The sequence below is a fragment of the Lepus europaeus genome, chromosome 12 (assembly GCF_033115175.1).
Source record: "Lepus europaeus isolate LE1 chromosome 12, mLepTim1.pri, whole genome shotgun sequence".
Classification (NCBI taxonomy): domain Eukaryota; kingdom Metazoa; phylum Chordata; class Mammalia; order Lagomorpha; family Leporidae; genus Lepus; species Lepus europaeus.
The window spans coordinates 1,083,931-1,094,359 of NC_084838.1; positions in this window are offsets into that span (position 1 = coordinate 1,083,931).

Consider the following 10,429-nt stretch of genomic DNA (forward strand, 5'->3'; position numbering starts at 1 on the left):
AGGAACGGCGGCCCCAAGCTCTGTGCACACCCCACACTTCACACCGCACACACCCATAAGCACCTGCACACACAGGTGTGTACAGGTGTGCGTCTCTGTGAGCCGTGGGTGTGCAGGTCTCAGCCACAGCAGCAGCAGCCGGGAAGCAGGAACCCGGCCCCCGGGCCACGCAGAGGAGCGGCATTAAAAACCACTCCGGGGGCCGGCGCTGTGGTGTGGGGTAAAGCCGCTGCCTGCAGTGCCAGCGTCCCATACGGGCGCCGGCCCACGTCCCGGCTGTTCCTCTCCGGTCCTGCTCTCTGCTGACCTGGGTGAGCAGGGGAAGATGGGCCTGTGCACCTGCGTGGGAGACCCGGAGGAAGGGAGAAGCCCCGGCCGCTGTGGCCATCTGGGGAGTGGACCAGCAGGTGGAGGACCTCTCTCTGCAGCTCCGCCCTTCACGTAAGTAAATCAATCAATCTACAAAACGCTGCCATGGGTGGTGTGTAGCCCAGTGGTTACGCGCGGCTGCGACACCCACACCCATATCCCAGTGCCGGGACCCGGGCCTGCTCCGCTCCTGTCCCAGCTCCCAGGGGGCAGCAGAGGTGGCTCAAGCGGTTGGGCCCCTGCCACCCGCACGGGAGCCCAGTTCCTCCAGGTTCCCCGTGTTGTCCCTTCTCAAGGTGCGTCCGGGTCTGCTGTGGGCACAGGTGAGGCTGTGTGCGTCCCCTCCAGCCACAGGTGTGTGCAGGTGCTTATGGGTGTGTGCGGTGTGAGGTGTGGGGTGTGCACACACGTGTGTGCAGGTGTGTGAGGTGTGTACAGGTGTGTGAGGTGTGCACAGGTGTGTGTGGTGTGTGCGGTGTGGGGTGTGCACACGTGTGTGCAGGTGTGAGGTGTGCACAGGTGTGTGCACAGGTGTGTGAAGTGTGCATGGGTGTGTGCAGGTGTGTGCGATATGGGGTGTGCACACGTGTGTGAACAGGTGTGTGAGGTGTGCACAGGTGTGTGCACAGGTGTGTGAGGTGTGGGGTGTGCACACATGTGTACAGGTGTGTACAGGTGTGTGAGGTGGGTGCACATGGGTGTGCGCACGGGTGTGTGAGGTGCTGGAGGGTCTCCTTGGTCTCCCTCACTGGGCCGCCCCCGGCTGGGCAGCGTCTGTCTGTCCGAGCTGGCCAGCGCCCGGGCCTGGCCGAGGTAGCCCCTTCCTTGTTGTGGGCTTCTGCGTGACACAGTTCCTGGAACCGTGGACAGGGCCCGGGCAGCGGCCTCTGTGGCCACGGGTCACGGGAACACTCCAGACACATTGAGAGCCGGCAGGGAGGGGCCTGCCTGGGGCTGCCGGGGTCCGGCCTTCCCCAGGCTCGGGGAGCTGCGGCGTTCCGGCCTTTCCCTGCTGGCCTCCCGGGCTCAGCCCGGTCCTGGTCCTGAAGCTGGGCCTGCCTGTCGCCCTGGCCCCAGGGTCACCAGGGAAGAAGTTCCGTGCACTGGCGGCCTCAGAGGCTGAGACAGGTCCAGGGGCCGCAAGGTGCCCCCTGCCACCCGCCCCCGGTGCCCCCTGGCTCGTGCACCCGCACCCTTCTTTCCAGGAGGGGCTGGGAGGGCCCCGCCCATTCTGCCTGCACAGCCCCTCCGAGGCTTTGGAGAGCTGTGGGAGCCCGGGAGGCGGCCCTCACGCAGGGAGCAGGTACATCCGGTGCGACAGTGCCAGGGACGGCGGCACCAAAGGCCGGGCTCCTGCCTCCTCCCTGTGAGCACCAGCCTCTCCCCGAGCCACTCCCGGGCGCAGCGCCTCCCTGGGGGCGGCGGCCACGCTGACCGGCCAGCTGTGCCCGGCAGGAGCAGAGGCCGGGCCCACACACGGCCGCCTGCAGCAGGACCCCTGGTGAGGCCGCCCGAGCCCCCTCCCTTTGGCTCCGCGGGCTGGGGACAAGCGACACTCCAGTAAAGTGGCCAGGGGCGCTGGCACAGGAGACCCCGGCCCCCACCCAGCAGTGCCGAGGACGGGCGGGCCGGGCCGGCAGGGCAGCCCCCAGCCAGGGGGTCCCCACGCGTCCCTGAGGTGAGGAGGCCCCCCCGGAGGAGGCTGCTGCCCGGCTCCCCACGCCCACCCCTCTCTCAACCACCTGCCAGGTGAGTGACAGGCACGCATCCCGGCGTGGTCACGGCCCCACACCCGCCTGCCCGTCCCCGCCGTCCTGCCGGACGCCTGTGGCTCTGGGCTGTGAGCTCGGGGGAGATTTAAGTCCCACAGGGGCCGGTGTTGAGGCAGGGCCAGGGGTGAAACTGGACGCCACCCCAGTCAGTGCCCAGGTCACGGCCCAGCGGCTCTGACCCCAGCTTCCCGCACCTGTGCCTGGGGGGCAGAGGTGAGGCCCAGGCGCTTGGGTCCCTGACCCCGCCATGGGTCCCTGACCCCCCCTCGGGGTCCCTGACCCCGCCATGGGTCCCAGACCCCTCCGTGGCTCCCTGACCCCGCCATGGGTCCCTGACAGCCCCCTGAGTCCCTGACCCCCCCCTGAGTCCCTGACCCCCCGTGGGTCCCTGACCCCGCCATGGGTCCCAGACCCCCCTGTGGGTCCCTGACCCCCCTGTGGGTCCCTGACAGCCCCGCGAGTCCCTGACTCCCCCCCTGAGTCCCTGACCCCCCCCCCCATGGGTCCCTGACCCCGCCATGGGTCCCTGACCCCCCTGTGGGTCCCTGACCCCGCCATGGGTCCCTGACCCCCCTGTGGGTCCCTGACCCCCCCATGGGTCCCTGACAGCCCCCTGAGTCCCTGACCCCCCCCCTGAGTCCCTGACCCCCCGTGGGTCCCTGACCCCGCCATGGGTCCCAGACCCCCCTGTGGGTCCCTGACCCCCCTGTGGGTCCCTGACAGCCCCGCGAGTCCCTGACTCCCCCCCTGAGTCCCTGACCCCCCCCCCATGGGTCCCTGACCCCGCCATGGGTCCCTGACCCCCCTGAGTCCCTGACCCCCCTGTGGGTCCCTGACCCCCCCGTGGGTCCCTGACTCCCCCCCTGAGTCCCTGACCCCCCTGTGGGTCCCTGACCCCCCTGTGGGTCCCTGACAGCCCCGCGAGTCCCTGACTCCCCCCCTGAGTCCCTGACCCCCCCCATGGGTCCCTGACCCCGCCATGGGTCCCTGACCCCCCTGAGTCCCTGACCCCCCTGTGGGTCCCTGACCCCCCCGTGGGTCCCTGACTCCCCCCCTGAGTCCCTGACCCCCCTGTGGGTCCCTGACCCCCCTGTGGGTCCCTGACAGCCCCGCGAGTCCCTGACTCCCCCCCTGAGTCCCTGACCCCCCCCCATGGGTCCCTGACCCCGCCATGGGTCCCTGACCCCCCTGAGTCCCTGACCCCCCTGTGGGTCCCTGACAGCCCCGCGAGTCCCTGGCTCCTGGCTTTCACCTGGCCCTCATCTGCCCCATCCAGGCCGCCGTCCTGCCCCAGACCCCAAGGGACCTGGCCGTCCGGGAGGTTTGCCGCTGCGGTCAGCCCGGCTGCCCCGACTGAGCCAGGACGTCTGTCCAGCCTGGGCGTGGGATCCGAGGGCAGGGCCGGGCGGGGGCTCCTCCCAGGCTCCTCTCTGGGCCGGCAGAGCCGCCTTCTCCCGGCGTCTTCACACGGCCATGGCTCTGTGTGCACCTGCTCCTGCCCCGTCCTCTCAGAAGGACCCCAGTGTCACCGGTGACCCCGTCTTGTGCTCTCCCAAGGCCCTGTGTCCACACGCAGCCACGGGCTGGGGGCTGGGGGCTGGGCTCACACATGCCTGGGACAGAGCCCCTGGGCACCGAGCACTCCCCAGCAGGGGGGCCCGGGTCTGGGGGGGGCCTGTCCACCCGGAAGTTCAGCTGCTTCTGAGGCTGGCCTGGGGGGACTGGGGCCAGGGGTCAGGAGCACTCAGCCAGGGTCCACCAGGTGGCAGGGCCGTGGCACGCCGTGGCACGCCGTGGCACACCGTGGCACACCGTGGCTGCCAGGGCCCCTCGGGACCTGAGACGCAGAGAGAGGTCCTGAGGAGGTTTGACAAGCTGAGGCTGACCCCGAGCTCAACCTGGAGGTGGCCCTCGGCAGATCAGGACCGGGCAGCCAGGGGCTGGCCTCTGACCTCTGACCTCCACCCCCGCGCAGCCAAGGCTGTGGCTTTGTGGGCGTGGCCTTCGTGCCTCGGCTCCCTGATTTCAGGGAGAGGGAGCAGAAAACCGAGCACCCGCCAAGTTCAAGGTCCAACCCGCCGGCCGCTAGGTGGCGCCCGCGTCGCCCCCAGGACGAGCCTGCGGACGCCGTCAGGGTCCCCAGAGCGGCCGGCAGGTGGCGCCCGCGGCGCCTCGGTACAGGCACTGCCCAGAGGACGGCCCGGCTGGTGCTCAGAACCTCAGAACCGGGCCGGCACCGTCGCGACCCTGCTGTCACCTGGGCAGGATGCGGCCGCCGGGGGCCACGGGGGCGCAGTGGCCCAGCACCCGCAGCGTGCGCTCGGCCTCTCCGCGGAGCTCCGGACACCGGGCCAGGCGCTTCGCCGTGCGTGGGTAGCGCTGGCGCCGGGCGCCTCTGTCCGGCAGGTGCGGTGACCGCCCCGGGGACCGAGGGCGGGAGGCTGCATCACACAGCAGGTGCCCCGGGGAGAGGCCGACCCTCAGGGCGCCCGGCCGCGGGGCCCCTGGAGAGGCACCCCCATCCCGACGCGGGGCGCCAGGACCTCGACAACCAGCAGAGCCCGCGAGCCTGCCAGGGCCGGTCGGCGGCCAGGGGACCCGGCAGCCACAGGCGGGGGCTGCACACGGCCCTGGCCCGGCCCCCCAGCTGCCAGGCTTCCCCGGGGAGGGGGAGGCGTGCGGAGCCTCCTCGCCCGGCGGTGCCTCTGCCGCCGTCTCCATGCGCCGGCCTCCCTGGGCGCTGCTCCAGCCTGGCTGTTCCCGTTTGTGTGTGAGTTTTAAGGTTTATTTATTTGAGAGGCAGAGTTAGAGAGAGAGAGAGAGAGATGGAGAGAGAGAGAGGGAGAGAGAGAGAGAGAGAGGGAGAGAGCGAGCGAGCCGGTGGCTGTGTGGTGCGGTGGTCAGCTCCCCACTGGGACACCTGTGTCCCTTACCAGAGGGCCTGGTTGGGGTCCTGGCTGCTCCACTGCTGACCCAGCTTCCTGCCCTGTGCACCTGGGAGGCAGCTGATGGGGACTGGAGCGTTGAGGTCCCTGCCGCCCACGTGGAGACCGGCCTGGGCCCAGCTCCCAGCTTCATCCTGAGCCAGCCCTGGCCGCTGTGGAGAGGTGAGTGTGTGAGCAGCGAAAGCAAAATTGGCTGCGTGGCGGCCGGCCCACTGGGGCGGTGAGCAGAGGGCAGGGTGGTCCCGCGGCTGAGCACCTGCTCCCGTCCTCCCGGCACCACCGAGCGCGGCGAAGTCGGCCGAGCTGAGTCACTGGCAGGGGCGGGGCAGGGGGTGCTGCAGCTCACGGCTCAGCCCAGCACCGGGGTTCCCCAAGTTCAGGGCGTCACAGGCGATGGGCACAATGCCAGCCCCACACTGGATGAGTTTTTAATTCAGAACTCACAGGGAAAAGTCACATCTTCTGTGTGCAAGGTCCCGCGCATCGTCATCGTCCGCTCTGACCCCTGCGTCACCAAGCACAGAGTTGTTTCCTGGGGCGGCGCTGTGGCTGGCGGTCAAACCTCCGTCGGCAATGCTGCCAAAAAAAACCAACCAAAATCCTCCTGGCCGATCACCAACAGAGAGAGGACCCCCCCCCCCCCAGCCCCAGCAAGCGCTGATCAGAACTCCCGAGAGGGGGTTCCTGCACCCGCACTGAGGGCTCGGGGTACAGAGAGACCACCTTGCATGTGAGAAGTCGAGGTGGCGTGGTGGCTGAGCTCCTGCTGCCGCACAGGCATCCCACGTGGGGCTGGTTCGAGTCCCGGCTGCTCCACTTCCCATCCAGCTCTCTGCTGTGGCCTGGGAAAGCAGTGGAAGACGGCCCAGGCCCTTGGGCCCTTGCACCCGCGTGGGAGACCTGGAGGAAGCTCCTGGCTCCTGGCTTCGGATCGGCGCACGTTCCTACCCCTACCTGCATCAGGGGCTATCCCCCGGGGGTGTCCTGGGTGAAGCCCCAGTGGTCCAGGCTGTGCCTTCTGCGGGGTGTGGGGTGGGGTGGGGCAAGGAGGGTCCTCTGGGTCAGCACCAGGGGCCCGCCCTAACGGGGCCCTGGGAGCATGGCGGAGTCGTGGCTGGCTGGGGTCCTGTCTCCAGCACCTGCAGCTGTCCGTCACTGAAGCCCAGAGCCCCCGAGGCCAGGAGGGCTGGGCTGGCTTCCTTGAAGACCGGGGGTACCCATGCAGGGGGTGAGCCTGTTTACCGTGTCCAGCAGTGTGCACCCACCATGCACAGCCCACAGCACCCCCGGGGGCGGGAAGGGCCCTGATGACCCTCCCCCCCAGCCTGTAGCATCCTGCCGGAGAGCCGGCAACTTCTCTGCCAGGACACTGCCCACCCCCCCCCCCCACCCTGAGCGGCACGGGCCCCTGGGGATTGAGAGTATCTGGGTGGGGCCTGGGACGCATTCGCTCAGGGTTCTGCCGGCGGTGCCAGGCTGCCTGGCCAAGCCGCGGTTTCATCTCCAGCCGGGGTGCCGGTGATCACCGGGCTGCTGGGCTCTGCTGCCCAGCAGGTGCAGGGACCGGAGACACCTGTGAGGCCTGCAGTTTCTGTGTGGCAACGAAGGACCTCACCTTGAAAAGGCAGAGGGAGCGTTAGCCAGCGGCCTACGGGTAAGTGCACGGACGCCCGCCGCCGACACGGCAGCCGGCAGTCACGACGCACCTGCTCCGGCTGATACTTCACACATGCTAGACAGCGGCTCAGCGCGCCGTGTCCTACAGGAAGTCGTAACTCCGTGACCCTACATGGGGCAGGGGAACACGGCTGTCGTTGGCCGGGCCCTGGGTGCCGGAGAGCCCGCTGGTGACGGAGGTGGGGCTGCTCCCACGGGCTCAGCCCTTCGCTGCACTGAGCAGACAGGACACTTCAAAACGCGTTTCCTCAGTGCCTGAGCCCTCCTCAGCCGTGACCGCCCAAACGCAGGTGCACTTGGCGAGCTCTGTTCCCGGGGCAGGGCCGCCCTCGGGGCGGCGCGGGGGAAGCGGAGCAGCCAGGGGCCAGGTCGACCGCCCGAGGCTGCGGAATGCTGGGGCCAGCTTGCTGCGTGCGGGCTGGGAGGCGTCGCGGCTGCTGGCGTAGCTCCACGCTCGGCGGTCGGCGGGGAATCGCCAGGGTCGGTGGGCGGCTGTGTGCAGGCAGAGGGGACATGTTGGCTTCCTGGGGGCGCAGACAGCGAGCAAGCACAACCATCCGTGGGGAGACTTTGCGGGGTCCCTCGGCCAGGAGCCGACCCAGGGAGATGCTCCTGTCCCCAGGGGAGGCAGCAGGGCTGCCCGTGCACGGCGTGGACCTCCAGCCACTCGGTCATCGGTCATCGGCGCCCAGAGGCGCGGCTCAGGGTCAGGAGGAGCTGAGCAGGGGGTGAGCTGCTCCGGGAACTGCGAGTGACACCCCAGCTCCCTGCTCGTGCCCACGCTGGGAGGCAGCCGTGATGTCCCAGGTCCCTGTGCACCTGCTGCACCCACACGGAGGCCTGCATGGAGATCTGGGCTCGGGGCTTCAGCCCGGCCCAGCGTTTGGGGCATGAATCCACAGACGGACGGTCTCTGTCCATCTGCCTCTCAAACACATAAAACTAATCAAGAGACTTTGCAGAAAGAAAAAGATGTCTGTGGCCATCTCAACCCTCACACCCCTCCCAGAACTGCCCCCCCCCAGAGCCCCCCCCCGCTCCCCAGTGCTCCCACCTGCAGGCTCGGTGTGGCTGCTCTGCAGAGGGGTTTGGGAGGAGGGGGTGAAGGAGGGTCCTTAGGAGAGCGGGAGAGGAGGACGGAGACGCGGCGCCGACTGTGAACACACAGCATGGTTCCCTGTGCAATGTTAGGGTCAGGGTTGGGGTCGGGGTCGGGGTCGGGGTTGGGGTTAGGGTTAAGGTGAAGGTTAGCCCCACATGGGCACCTGCATCCAGGATCCGGCCAAGGCAGTTAGGGTTAGGGTTAGGGCTAGAGGTTAGGGTTAGGGTTAGAGGTTACGGTTAGGGTTGGGGTTGGGGTTGGGGTTAGGGTTGGGGTTGGGTTCTGGGTCAGAGTCAGGGTCAGCCCCACATGGGCACCTGCATCCAGGATCTGGCCAAGGCAGTTAGGGTTAGGGTTAGGGTTAGGGTCGGGGTTGGGGTTGGAGTCGGCGTCAGGGTTAGGGTTGGGGTTGGGGTCGGGGTCGGGGTCGGGGTCGGGGTCAGGGTTATCCCTGCACAGGCACCTGCATCCAGGATCTGGCCAAGGCAGTTAGGGTTAGGGTTAGGGTTAGGGTCGGGGTTGGGGTTGGAGTCGGCGTCAGGGTTAGGGTTGGGGTCGGGGTCGGGGTCGGGGTCAGGGTCAGGGTCAGGGTTATCCCTGCACAGGCACCTGCATCCAGGATCTGGCCAAGGCAGTTAGGGTTAGGGTTAGGGTTGGGGTTGGGGTTGGGGTTGGGGTCGGGGTCAGTGTTAGGGTCGGGGTCGGGGTTCGGGTTAGGGTCGGGGTCGGGGTTGGAGTCGGGGTCAGGGTTAGGGTTGGGGTTGGGGTTGGGGTTAGGGTCGGGGTCGGGGTTAGGGTTAGGGTCGGGGTCAGGGTTGGAGTCTGGGTCATGGTTAGGGTTGGGGTTGGGGTTGGGGTCGGGGTCGGGGTTGGAGTCGGGGTCGGGGTTAGGGTTGGGGTTGGGGTTGGGGTCGGGGTCGGGGTTGGAGTCGGGGTCAGGGTTAGAGTTGGGGTTGGGGTTGGGGTTGGGGTCAGGGTCGGGGTTAGGGTTAGGGTCGGGGTCGGGGTTGGAGTCGGGGTCAGGGTTAGGGTGGGGTTGGGGTTAGGGTCGGGGTCGGGGTCGGGGTCAGGGTTAGCCCCGCATGGGCACCTGCATCCAGGATCTGGCCAAGGCAACGCTGTGGGGGGCATTGTGCCCCCTGGTGGTGCTGGGAGGCGTGTGGGGACCTCTTGGTTGTCGTAGCTGGGGCGAGGGGTCATCACCTTCATCTGTATTTATCAACCACCTCTAATCTCTCATCAATGACCATTATCTGTCTATACAACCTGGTATGTGCCTACCCGTCTGTCGATCATCTGTGCATGTCTGTTCATATAATCTCTCTATTCACCTAATCTGTCATCTGTATCTATCCGTCAGGCATATGTCAAGCTGTCATCCATGTATAGTAATCAATCCTGTATCATGTACACACACGTACTACATACATGTAACTTATCACCTAACTGCCATTATCCACCTGTCACCGATCTCTGTCACTCAGCCCTCGATACGATCAGTCATCTCTCTATATACATCGTCCATATCTGTTGGTCAATCCTGTACCTGTCATCTCCTGTGTCTCTATCTACCTGTCCGTCCCCCATTAGTCCTCTGTTTATCTATCAGCCGCCTCGCTGTCACTCAGCCCTCGATACTGATCAGTCATCTATATAGACGTCATCCATATCTGTTGGTCAATCCTGTACCTGTCATCTCCTGTGTCTCCCCGCCCGCCCAGCCCCCATTCGTCCCCTGTGTGTCTGTCACCTGCTCACCTACCTACTTCCTGTCTAGTTTTATCAGTGGTCCTCAGTCCTGGATTAGGCCCCTCACCCCAGGACACTGGGCCAGGAGCATGTGGGGTCCTCACGGGTTATGGCAGTTGGGGGAAGGGAGCTGCTCATCTTGTGGGTGGACCCCAGGGGTGCTGCCCCACCCCCTACAGTGCACAGCGGCCGCAGCCCACGGAACGGCCAGGCCACGTGCACGGCATTGAAGCTGATGACAAGGCTCATGGATGCACGGGACCAGGTGGGGACACTGCACCCCCCACGTGGCCCAGCCGGGGACACTGCACGCCCCACGTGGCCCAGCCGGGGACACTGCACCACATAGACACTGCACCCCCCACGTGGCCCAGCCGGGGACACTGCACGCCCCACGTGGCCCAGCCGGGGACACTGCACCACGTGGACACTGCACCCCCCACGTGGCCCAGCCGGGGACTGCACGCCCTACGTGGCTTTACAAGCTCTTGGGTGCTGGAGACCTGCCCTGAAGCCGACGGGAGCCACGGCAGCTGCGCCCTCTTTCTAGTCTGCACTGTGGGTTCAACACGGAGCTGACCTGGACGTCAGAGGCTGCCACGTGGGCCCGGGGTGGACACAGGTGCGGTCAGCTGTGTCCTCGGCCAGAGTCCCCTCACTCACACAGGAGCTCAGGGTGTCCTGGCAAATACAGAGAATCTCGGACAAAGGTCGCTGCTGTCACCAAGGCCGTTGCTGTCTTCCTGTGTCCCAGCCATGGACGAACCTCAAAACCTGTCCCGGACTCAGCCCGTGGACGCTGAGGCAGCCAGAGA